Here is a 13,068-nt window from a genome sequence, read left to right on the forward strand (position 1 = left end):
ATGTCTTCCTCCAGCTACTCGCCTCAGGATAACCTTCCTTCCTCTCCTCCGGTTGCGACGACATGCCCCATTGATTCTCCTTATGGCGTCCCCGCCTCCGATGATGGCTCCATCTAAGCCATCCAGGATTTAAACACAGAAGGCTCCCCCACCCGCATTGTTCGTCGAGCCCGCCTTCGTCTTAGGCCTCATGTGCCACCTCTCTATTCCATGGGATCGATTGCCCGATTTAGAACCTACTTCTTCTAACCTAGTTAGGATGGTTAAGAATTTAAAAGCTACCTCTTCCTACAACACTCCACAGAAAAAATAGATAAAAGGGCCGCCTATTTGACGGTTACCTAAAAAATGATTCGACTCAGTCGATTTGCAAGAGACCGCTCCAAGCCGTTAGATAAAAATCGAATGGTTGGATCATCTTCTTCTTCCTCCAACCGTTATTCTCCTCAAACCGAAACGCACGCTTTCTCTCCCCTAGCCGATCATGTCTTCCTCCAGCCGTTCGCCTCAGGCTTGCCTCCCTTCCTCTCCTCTGGTTACGACGACATGCCCCATTGTTGCTCGTTACGCCGTCCCTGCCTCCGGCGAGGGCTCCATCTAATCCGACCAGCAATTAAATACGAAAAGGCTCTCCGACCCGCACTATCAACCCTCGAGCTCTCCTTCGTCTTCGACCTCGTGCATTGCCTCAATCCTCCGAGGAGTCGACATGACCCGATATAAAAATTCAGGCAGCCAATGAGTAGAAAGCGTGAAAAATGGATCAAATATGCCATTTTCATGGTCGATACGTCCTAGACGCATAAACTCCAGAATAACACGTCGAGCGACAAAATGTGGGTGAAAGAGGGGGCAACAGAGCGGTCAGGGTAACGGAAAGACGGACGCACGAGCGTCAATATCGCCTCATCTCATCTCCCACTAGCCGCCCCGCCCCAGTGGGAGTTACCCGGTGTCCACTAACCCCACGACCACGAACCCAATCACTCGCTCATCATTCGACGCCACAAGCCAACGAGCCGCAACCTAAAGCAGGCAGTAGGAGTGAAATCCCCACAAAAATATGAGCGCTAGAATACTCCTACGCTAGCAGCCTAGGAGAGAGGGAAGTAGGAGTAGTATACTCCTCGCTTGGTATTCTTCTCCCTCTCTCTCTCTTGTTCCTTGGAGTTGTTGTCCTGGGACGGAGCTTAGAAAAAGGCCCCGCCTTTTGGCTCATTCCTCACCTGCTCTGCCCTGCTCTGCTCTGCTCCAGGGACGCGAGCGAGCTGCTCAGCGTGCGAGGGAGAGAGGGAGGGGAAGAGAGAGAGGGATGGCGCGCGTGGAGAAGGTCGCCGGCGGCGAAGGGCAGGTGGAGGTGGTGGTCGGGGTGGACGGCAAGGGGGCGATAGAGTGCCGGATATGCCAGGAGGAGGGGGATGAGGCCGCCATGGACTCCCCCTGCGCCTGCACTGGCACGCTCAAGGTGACCCTCTCAGCCTCTCTCTTTCCTTCTTTCCTCCCCAATCTCTCTGGGAGGACGCTTCTTTTCCTGCTTGTTTTGGAGCTGCGCTGCGCAAGTGTAGCGGCCTGTGGAGGCCAAGTGGAAAGCTGATGTTTATTTGTTATGTTCTTCAAAGTGATGGGCAGATTTCTAGATGTTTTATCTTAGATTCTTGGTTCCATCCGTCCTCTGATATCTTTCGTGAGGCACCAGTCGTCTGTGCTCTGCACTTGCAGTCCTCTGTTTCCTTTCTTTTTTGTTCTTTTTGCTGAAATTTGCCCTGATGCTTGGTAATGCTATCATGGTATTTTTGGTGTATTTTCTGTTGTTGAAATCTTTCTCTAGACTGGAGCTTAGCGTGATTAGGAGCAGCGAAAGCTCTGTTCAGATTGCCAAATGATTGTTCATAACGCGCAACGAAACACACTCTGTTATTACAGAGTCCAGACCAGAACAGTGCGATCTCGGATTGTTCAAACAGTCGAACTAGCAGCGACCGGTCCATGTTTATCCATGAAAATTATTGCCTCATCTCTCCAGTTGGTCAGATAATTGTCTGTTTTTCCTTCCAGTCGTTTTACATGTGACCTGGGATTATCTCCTGAACAAAGTGACATGTTACCTGAGATTTATCTTCTGATATGAACAACCAAAAATGCTAACCGTGTGGTGCTGGTCAACCGGCGTTTGGTTGGATGCAGTTCGCGCACAGGAAGTGCATACAGAGGTGGTGCGACAAGAAGGGGAACATCACATGTGAAATCTGCAACCAGGTGGGTATTTCTGGCTTTCCCGTTACGAGAAACGGAGAAAGACTACCCCTGTAGAGTAATGTACTATGCTAATACTGCATTTCGTTTCTACAGTTCTAGGTGATGGCATGCCACTTAGTTATTATTTTGAAATGTTAAAGAGCCTTGGTGCCTGTTGTAGTTCAGTTTATGAATTATGAGCAGTCCAATTCAGGCCAACTGCATGGCAGAGGAAAAATGAAATGTTGCTGATTTTCACCATGTTCTGTAGTATTTGTCAGCAGAGTCTTTCAGAGTCGGCTTATGTTCGTTTTGTGCTACAGGTTTACTCTCCGAACTATATTCTCCCTCCAACAAAGTGCTGTTCAGATGAAATGGGCATGGATCTTAGGTACTTACCGACACCATGTTTCATAGTTTGGTGAAATTGTGGAGATCATTTATGTTCTGTCAACTGAAGAATGATGGCCTACATGTTCTGAAGTAATGGCCGTTTGTTTGTAACCAGGCAAAGCTGGGTTGGGCGAATCGATCCCCATGATTCCCATTTCCTGGCGATCGCTATTGCCGAGCAGCAGCTGCTGAACGCTGAATTCGATGACTGCATGACCTCAAATTCGAGCGGCGCCACATGCTGCCGGTCTATTGCCCTAATTGTATGTTACAAAACTCTTTTTCTCAGTAAACATATCTTTATTTGTTCTGAAGGGTGGATGACGATGTTGATTTTTGCTGCAGTTGATGGTGCTTCTGCTCGTGCGCCATGTAACCGTGATCGTGCGAGATGTTAGCATGCTGCAAGATGCGACGGTTCTGTTCAGCGTGAGTCCAAATGATCTCGGCATTCACCTCTATGTGATCTCGGCATTATGTTTTCACATCAAACTAACTGAACATTTTCCTTCATTTCAGGCAATTCTTCAGTTCGTGGGATTCTTTCTTCCGTGTTACGTCATAGCGCGCTTCTGCTATGCTTTTCAACACCGGAGGCGAAGACAGGTATTGCCCGGCTTCCCACCCGAACCCGGAGCCACACTGAAACTGTTCTACCGCCATCCTTCCGTCATTCTCTCTGTTTGTTGAGTTGCATCATCCATTGCTTGCAATCTATTTTCAGCGGAGCGCTCATGCACTCTCTCTGCAGGTTTAGGGGCGTGCCTGAACCTGAACCCGGAACCGTACTCTGTCGCGCAAACCGGACCCCGGCTTGAGAAGAGAAAGGCGGCGAAGCTTGCTTCTTCTTCCTCCCTTTGGCCCCAGCGAATCATGGTGTCATGAAAAAATGTAGGCGAAAAGTAGATGGATTGTGGTGTGGTGGACGGAGTAGCCGCAACGGCACCCGTCGAGCTCAACTGTACATATGAGAGTCGGTTTACAGCTACAGATGCAAGTTGAAGTTGATGACATTTTCGCTTGTTAAATAGGAGTATATAATCGGTCGCCATTGGGGTGGATGGATGGGTGGGTCGATGCGAGTTGAAATTCGCGGCCCCCCGCATTCATGCCTCGGGGGACGCAGCCGTGCTGGTGGCGATGGCTCGGGGCTCGCCCCTGCCGCCCAGATCGATGGCCGCCGTGTTTGGTCGGCTGCCGCGGCTCGCCTCGCGGAATTGCTGGCGACGTCCCGGCGCGGGCACAGGGTCAAAACCAGCCGCCTCCCTCCTCCCCTTCCCGGCTCCCACCCTCTTAGATCGAATCTACACCTACCTTGGATCTTGGTCTGGACGCAGGTGGTGGGTCGAACCTACGCCGCCTTATTATACGTGCTCTAAGGCCAACTCCATCGCGCAACTTCAAACGGACGTCCGTTTTATCCGGATTCTGTCCGTTTGGATAGGAATTTGGGCCCGTGTTCGAGCCTGTCCTAAAATGCGGTGGCCGTGCGTCCAGCGTGCGGCCGCATCTTTTTGCCTCATCCTGTCCGCGTCTATTTTAAAAAAAAAGCGACGTTTCAAATGCCAAGCCCCAGTTCACGACCCCAGTTCATCACGCCGGCAACAAAGTCAGCGGCCTACACGACCATCGCCGGCATCCGCCAGCGGCCGGCAACACAGCCAGCCTTCAAAATGAATAGTTGTCCTCGCTGGCAACACAGCCGGCCTCCAAAATAAATGTTTTTTCGTCGGCACACTGCCAGAGGCCCAGCGGGCGGGCGGCACCCATGCCAGCCCCCAAAAAGAACGGCCACGCCGATCGGACGACCTAGTTCAGGCCTTCGGTGTCGAGCATCTCCTTCTGCTTGGCCTCGAACCAGGCCCTCGTCTTGTCGCTCATCTTCAACAAGTCCACGCTCATGATCGCAAGGGCCACCTCCTTCGCTTTGGTGGCGGCATTGGTGGCCTCGATGTCGAGCTGCCTCTGCCTGGCCTTGACGTTGTCGGCCTCGATGTCGAGCTGCCTTTGCCGGGCGGCCTCTTCCATGTCGAGCTGCCTTTGCCGGGCCGCCTCCTCCATGTCTATCTTCCTTTTCTTGGCCGCCTCCTCCATCTCAAGCTTTTTTCTTTGAAGGTCTAGGTATTGCTTCATTTGCTCGTCCTTGCTTTGCCGCTTCTTCTCGTCCCTCACATCCTTTTGAGACATCATGCCATGCAAAGTGTCATGCAATGCCATGGATGAGGCATCACGTATGTCATCAACCTTGGAGTTGGTCTTGCCCCTCGGCCTCTTCAACGCCTCGCCATCTCCACCTCCGGCGAACTTGGCCGTCTTCAGTCCTCTCTTCCTTTGTAGTTCACGGTATTGGTCCTTGAACTTAGGGCAATTGTTGATGAGCGTCCAACAATGCGTAAGAGTGAATGGCTTGTCATTGTGCCGGGCCTTGAATGCCTCCAAAGATTGAAATGCCTACACCACATGATCAACAACAAGTGAACATGCAAACATATACACGGCCGAAGTCTCATGGCCGTAGCAACGGAAAGGGCAAGAAAGAGGAGAGCATACCATGTCCCCAACGCCGAGTCCACTCACGGGTCGTGCTTCAACGCTCTCAAATGCGGCGCAATACTTGGTGCACTCTTGTTGGATGAACAACCATCTTTTTTGAATCGACCTAATGCCACGGTTGCTTGTAATTTGATAGGGCTCAAACATCTTCCTTTCATGGAATGTTTTGTGGACTCTCGTCCAAAAAACAATGCCCTTTTGTTGCGCGCCGGTCCTTGGATCTTGGCTAATCTCCATCCAAGCTTGGCAAATCAACTTGCCCTCATCTTGTGTATATGAACCCATGCGAATGCTCTTCCGCTTCTTTTGTGATTCCGCTCTTTGGGTGAGCTCGTCGATGAACAATGGCTCGCCACTAATATCAACATCATTGCCTTCATCTTCATCTTCACCTTCGACATAGATGTCATCGTCTTCATGCCACGAATCACCATGGTCGTAGTCAGCACGGTCGTCGGCCTCTTCATCGGGCACGTACTAGGCGCGGTCATCCTGACTTTGGGTCTCCTCGGGGTCGTAGGCACGGCCATGCCCACCCTGGAAGATCACGTCCTCCATGTACTGGTTGTAGAAGGGGTCGTCGACCATTGGCGTTGAGGTTGGCATTCCGTCAAACAACACGCGGGGGGCCGACATGGTGCCCGTGAACGGTGCCCGCGCCTGCTTTCTTTGCATCTCGACGGACGGCCGCCCGCCGCTGCTGGACCCAGGCGTGACGTTGAGGTCGATGACGGCCGTGGGGCGTGGTGTGGACGGCGCGAACAAGCTCACGTCCGGCGACGCCGAGAAACGGGTCTGGCCGTCGTGCCTTGGTGGAGGAAAGCCGGGCGACATGGGCGCGGCGCGCGACGTCGACGACTGGCAGTGTGTAGGCCGGGCGACCGACGAGCCTGTGCTCGCCGGGCCGACGGCCGCTGCATGGAACCCCGCCGGACGGCCCATGCCAAGCATGAGGATGGCGTGCGCTTTGTTGATGAGGTCCTCCTTCTCGTCGGCAGTGGCCTTTTGCCGCGCGGCCTCCAGCTCCTCGCGCTGGGCGGCGAACTTGGCCGCGGCGGCATTGACCTTGACGGCCGCTCTCCGTTCCCTCCTCTTCGCCGAATCCGCGTCCAACTTGGCGATCTCCTCCGGCGTGCACTCCTACCGCGGCTTCCTTGGCGCCTTCTTCTTCACCTTTGCGGTCGGGTCGACGGCCAGGCCGCCGGAACTCGGCGGGGCGTCGGCCATGGACGGGAGAGAGAGGGGGCGGCTGGAGGGACGTGGGAGGGTTTGGGGAAAATGGCGCCAAATGGGCGTGGGGGGGTTGGTTTCTTCCACCGACAGGCGGGCAAGGGAAGGACAAGCGCGCGCGTCCCGCCCGTCCGCGCGCTATCCGTTTCACCCGAAAAACGGCGCAAACTTGGGCCAGGGATGGGTCGAAAGCGGACACAAAGCGGACAAAAGTCCGTTTGCGCCCGCGCGCTGGGCCGTCTCGTTTGTCCCTTTTACCCCAAACGTACGGGGGCGGACAGGATAGGGTCGCACGGTGGAGTTGGCCTAAACTCCACCGCGCGACCCCAAACGGACGTCCATTTTGTCCGGATTCTGTCCGTTTGGGTAGGGATTTGGGTTCGTGTCCGGTCGTGTCCTGGGATGCGGTGGCCGTGCGCCCAGCGCGCGGACGCATCCCGGCCGCATCCTATCCGCGTATTATTTCTTTGCAAGTCCTTAATTTTATTTCATCATTCATTTTTGGTACATGAAAAATACAACATCACATTTTGACTAGTAAAGTAAGACCAAAGAAAACAAGAACCACAAGAATACATTTTAGAAGATACCCAACTTCCATAACTGCTCCCTTGAGTTGGGTTAGTGCCTTCTCGATGCACTCGTTGTTGATCTGTGAAGGAGGAGGCTCGATCTGGCATCCTCCTTTCTTCTTCAAGCCAGAAGTCGATGTTGCTTCCTTCTCACACCTAGTCTCGTGTCTAGCCTCTAATTTAGCAATAAATGCACTTGTCTAATTTACAACCTCTATGCTAGCTAAAAGTGCACGAACATATACTAAATTTGGCTCTATCAATATATCGATGTACTCTTCTTCCCAATACCAAAACTTGCATCCATTCTACACAACAAAATTTGAAGTTAGCACAACTAGTCAAATCTAGAGCACAAACCGAAGCTAAAAAAAGCGCATACCCCATCGTTTAAGCACTTAATGAACACCCATCCGGGACGTTCCGGCGTTGTAGACACGCGGCGCACGACCATCCTTGGGCAGTGGCCGCACTTAATGAGTGGCAACGGTGCGCCGGCGAGCTTTTGGGCAAGCACCGAGCCTGGCCGGCCGCCATTCGTGTATCTGCCGGCGGACCACCGACGGTGCAGATCCGAGCGGTTAGAGGAGGAGCCACTGCCTGCATGTGGCCTTGCGGCCCTGCCAGGGCCTTCCGGCCAGTCCATGGAGCGGCTCGGCCTCCCACAGCCGGCCGAGCTCAAGACCGACCGGATCCGCCCCAAAACCGGCCGGCGGGTGCGCAAACCAGGTGGCCGTGGTTGGGTAGCTCGGCGGCGCCGAGGGGAAGGGGTCGGGCGAGCTCGCGTCCGAACTGCACGGCTGCAATGGTAGCGGCGGCAGAAAGGGAAAGAGTGGAGAAGAGTGGAGGGGGTGCGGCCGGAGGGAGAGAGGGGGCGGATAGAAAAAGGCCTGCGTTGTGCCACCGACGGGCGGGCCAGGGGAGGACACGCGCAGACGACCCGCGTGTCCGCGTGGTGTCCGTTTGACCCCAAAAGCGGCGCAAACTTGGGCCGCCGATGGGTCGAAAGCGGACACAAAGCGGACTAAAAGTCCGTTTGCGGCCGCACGCTGGGCCGTCTCGTTTGTCCCTTTTACCCCAAACGGACGGGGGCGGACAGGATAGGGTCGCGCGGTGGAGTTGGCCTAAGGCTGGTCATAGTGGGGAGTAACTTATACTAGTGTCATGCATATGACACTAGTACCTTCATAGTGCAAAGTAACATAGTACTAGTGTCATAGATGACCTCATTTATTAGGTTGTAGACTTATCCTTTCTCGGAAAGCGTTATGTTACAGTAACATATTATGTTACTCTAAACACCTCTCTCCTCATTAACTATATGCCACATAAGCAAAAAAAATTTAGAGTGTGCTATATTACTACCTAAGTTACTCCCACTATGACTAGCCTAACTCGAAAAATGCATCGCAGCTCCCGGGTGCCATACACCCTTGAACTGAGTGACCGTCCGTGGTATCAGGAATTATGGTCCGACATACGTCACATTTAGGTTTTTTTACTACACATACAATTTTTTGTCTTTTTTTTACTGGCATTATCACGGGCAATCATTCCCTATGAAACTGAACACGTGTGTACAACGGGCACCCAAGTTTCATATCACAAATTTTCAGAATTTTCCTAATATGTTTTCAATGCTATTTTTATATAGGGGCGGGTGGCACCCGAAAGCCAGAAATCCTCACCCCTCTAACTCATCTTATTATACGTGCTATTATTTGGGTCTAGTTTTAGTGATTGTTTGGGTAGGAAGCGTTAACCATGGGTATATAGAAAAACAAGTTTTTAGCCGATTTTTAGCACCGATGGCAAGCTCAGGCTCCTTGATCTGGGATGCGCCTTAATTTCGGTCAGGGCCTGTCACCTTGTGTTTCGTGCCTACGACTCCCTTTTTTGGGGCCTGGAAAGAGAGATTTAAATGAGCTTATGATAGAAGTACAATCACAGTAAATGGACTCCGCAATTTCGCGAGGAAAAATTACCAAGCCACATTGCCCATACGACCAGGAAATCTACCTAGCTGAGCTAAGCCATGGCTCACTAAACTTGTGGCACAGCTTATTTTCACCTCCTTGACCTGGTGGTTTCTGCACCGGTGGCAAGCTCACGCTCAATTGGTGTGTTTTTTTGCCATCACCAACTATGCGGAGTTAGTGGTGACGCGTCTAAGAATAAAGTGGTTCGTGAACTGTTGGTGGTGTATGGTCGTCCTTCTTCTTGTCGTGCGGTGCGTTAATGTTGGATCCGCATCACAACAAGCTTGTGTCGACGTCGATATTTCTTCATTTGTATTTGTGGACCCGCCTCTCATGATGGACCATTATTTTCAATGTCTTGAGTCTATGGCCTTGTCATTGTGTGGATCAAAGGGTCAAACATTGCGCTCATCATCACATGAGTGTTAGTCTCGGGAGGGGGGGGGGGTGAAAAAATTACAAGTTTTGGCTTTCGCAATGAAGTGATGGAACTTTAGTTCCTTTCCCTTTTTCATTAGGCCATTGTTCATGGTGGTACCCTCACCGTATTTGTATCATTCCTTAATGATATACATAATACATATGCATTTGCAGACATTCAAAAAACATGTCTTAAGGCAGATTTCTAATTGACTTTGAGCTCAAGCCTATTTTGGATACAACTTGTCTGGCAACCATATATATGAAAATAGGTTAAGTTCTGAAGTTGCGGCAAGAAAGGGTCATAGATAACAACTTCTTTGTTATGCCTACAATTCTTGTTATTTGTTTTGACTTGCTTGACTTTTTATTGATTTTGAAGTTTGAATCGGCAACCCTTAGATAATTACAACTACTTGGTAACCTCAAGGCAATGATAGTCACAAGAAACTTAGGTAACTTGCCCACGACCTCATTGCGAATATTGATGGGGGACTTGTAGAGGGGAAGTGTGTTCACGTGTAACCATGTTGTGCATACTACATCTTGGGTCATATTTTCTTGTATGCGTGTGGTGGTAGGGGGCCAGGGCGGCCAATTCCCTTGCACCCCGTGGTTTCCTTAAAGGGAACTGTACGTCTACCAAAAATAAAGGAGGTCAATGCTTGCAGGCCAAGAAGTTCGAAACGAAGGATAGATGTCACCAACCAAGACCCCTATACGCGGTAGTAGTTGTGAAGCAGACGATATGGCACCACTGTGAGGGCAAGAGTCCACCACAACGTAGCCATCTTGCCATTGAAGCTGTGCTTATGCACATTATTGACAACCAAAAAGCCTAGCATGGGGATCCGCAAAACCAGAAAGCTCACTAGCCCCTCAACGCTGCTCAGATCAATGTCCATATGAGGTTGGAGTCATAACAACAAGATTGTCCTAGCACAATCCCCGTCATCACCACTGAAGCCGCACCATAACGGACATAAAACATAGACATTCGATCTAGACCAAATAAACCTAGACAGTAGAATCCAATGTCTCCCCCACCTTCTTCCGTCGTGCTACAAGAGGGCGGGGGAATCACGACTCAACAACAGAAAGGTCGGTACAGGATGGGGGTGGGCTCGGTCCTAACATCTGAGGGGTCTCTATGCAACATAACAATTATGTCTTTTTTTCACATGACATATAATCATACACACAGTTAGTTCGATGGCTCTAGGTAAACAGGGCTTTTTGTGTTTTAATGAGAACTTAATACTCCATGGATTAACTAAAGGACTACATAAAAGGGTATTTGTCCTAACTAGTGCAAATTAAAGAGGAATTTGCTGGCAATCGACAATTCGAGCTCTTGCACATGCCGTCGTCAACAACTAGTGTCTATTGTTTTTGTTGTTGTTGTTGTTGTTGCACAACGGTGATAGGCGAAAAAGAAGACAAAGGAAGATGAGTCATGCATGGTCATTGATCGTCATAGGCTGCACCCCGCATGATAAATAAAAGGGACCTTGTATATGACAGATTTAAGGGCGTGATGCAAGGGGTTCCACGCGATTGGGCTAGCCCACTAGGCGAAGCAAGTAGAGTTTTGTAGCACGACATAAAAATCCCAAAAAAGAAGCAAGTTCCAAGGATTCGAACTCAAGACCTCGCACAATTCAATGCATGCTGCTAGTCACTAGAACTAATGTCTATTTATAATTGATTGAAAGTGTGAAATATTAGAGAACACACTGCAGCATCGAGATTTGGAAGTTTTTTGAAAAACTTCTTGAAAATTGTGTTTTAAGTGCCGAAAATTTGTTGGAAGTGCAAACAATTTTGAAATTTCCAAAATATTCTTTGACATATGTGAATATTTTTTTGTGATTTCTAGTTTTTTTAATTTCAAAACTATTTTAAAAAACATGGACAATTTCTGAACAATGTGAAGAAACTCTGAAATCCCGATAGATTTTGAAAATTCCCAAGAAATTAACACAAACAATTTCTTGAAACACCATTTTTTTAATGAAACAGTTTTTGAAATTCCAAACAAAATTTGAAAGCACGAATATTTTACAAAGTCGCGTATTTTTTAATTGTGAACTTCTTTATGAAATCATGATTTTATACAAAATTGTGGAAATTAAAAAATACAAAAGTAAAATAAAAATAAGTAGAGAAAAAGAAAATGTAAAACTAGAAAAAGAAAATCCAGAAAAAGGCCGTTAAAGAAAAAGCAGTACGGGACTGGTTGAGATCGTGCACTACGGTACGCTAAAATGGACCGGGCAACCCCAAAGCGCTCGCCTGACGCCAGTGATATGTATCGCTCGTAGCACTCGCCTACAGCACATGTGGAGCAGGTGGCCCATTTAGTGGACGCCAACGGTTTTAGAATTCTCGAACCTTCCCTGCGGTTTTAGAATGGTTCCAGAAGGCTTATTTTCCTTTTCTCCTTTTTTGCTTCTTCTTTTATTTTTCCTTTTTTCTTTTGGTATTTTAGTTTTCAAATTAGTTTTTTTTATTTTTATTCCAAAAATTTACAAATTTCAAACCTCCAAATTTTACAATAATATTGGGAAATTCAGAAATAGTTAAGTTTTTCCAAATATGCAGATATTTTCCAAATTCGTGAACAATTTTTCAAATTCATTCATGAACATTTTTCAAATTAATGAAAAAAGTTATTGAATTATACTTAAAAAATTTGAATACTTTTAAAATTCATGAAACACAAATCACTGAAAAAAATTCATGGAATTTTTTAAATTCCAAAACATTGTACTGAAATATGCGAACAGTTTTCAAATTCATGAACTTTTAAAAATACGCAAACATATTTCAAATTCAAGAGTATATTTAAAATCAATGAACTTTTTTTAAATAAGCGAGTATTTTTTTAATACATGAACGTTTTTAAAATTTGTCAATTTTTTAAAATTCATGAACTTTTTCGAATACAGGAGCATTTTTCAAATGCATGAATTTTTTCATTGATATTTCTAAATTGTTGGAGTACATAGAAATTAAAAATCACAGGAAATTCGTACTTAAAGTAGCACATGTATGTTTTTTTGTGAGGCTTTTTAGGGGGTAAAAAACTTTTCTTCAAGTTACGTAGTATTCGGAATACAATAATATCGGGTGTGACAAGTAGACAGACATAGCGGCCATGCTCTAAAGAATTAGCAGGCCTTGTAAGATCATGTGCTTCGCTGGCTCCCTCTTCTCATGCACTGTGGATAGCCCGCCGAGACCCTCCTTCACTCTTATGTCTTGAATAATCACCGAACTAGCACCTCTGCAATCCTCCGACAAACGATTGGCTGTCAAAATAGAACTAGTAATTGCCTGCACTTTTTGGAGGTATAAGTCTGCTGCTATGTGCCATATCTTGTAGGGTTTCCAGCTCGATCAAGCTTCTGAGCACCATCGTGGATGCACCAAGGTAATTGCCCTCCTCTTTTGTGCAAACTGCAGCAAAAGCTCCCTTCTCCTGGTTCCTTGCGACATACTCCCTTCGTTCGGAATTACTTGTCGTAGAAATGGATGTATCTAGACGTATTTTAGTTTTAGATACATCCATATTCGAAACAAGTAATTCCGAACGGAGAGAGTACGCATCAACACTAATTATTGCAAACCTCTGAGGCGGTGGAATCCACCTTTTGGTACTAGTACTTCTCATCATTGACACA

The 13,068-nt window shown here is 48.3% G+C and overlaps 1 non-coding gene across 1 annotated transcript; it reads left to right on the forward strand.

Moving 5' to 3' along the window:
• The first annotated feature begins 929 nt into the window (after positions 1-929).
• On the forward strand, positions 930-10,359 carry LOC125545526 (uncharacterized). Its single transcript, XR_015598747.1, has 8 exons — positions 930-1,134; positions 1,256-1,465; positions 2,185-2,256; positions 2,559-2,626; positions 2,744-2,891; positions 2,974-3,057; positions 3,148-3,234; positions 9,964-10,359. It is a non-coding gene; the product is annotated as an uncharacterized LOC125545526 (transcript).
• Positions 10,360-13,068: the final 2,709 nt, after the last annotated feature.

This window comes from Triticum urartu, chromosome 3A, assembly GCF_056163025.1.
Source record: "Triticum urartu cultivar PI428250 chromosome 3A, HENAU_Tu73, whole genome shotgun sequence".
NCBI lineage: Eukaryota > Viridiplantae > Streptophyta > Magnoliopsida > Poales > Poaceae > Triticum > Triticum urartu.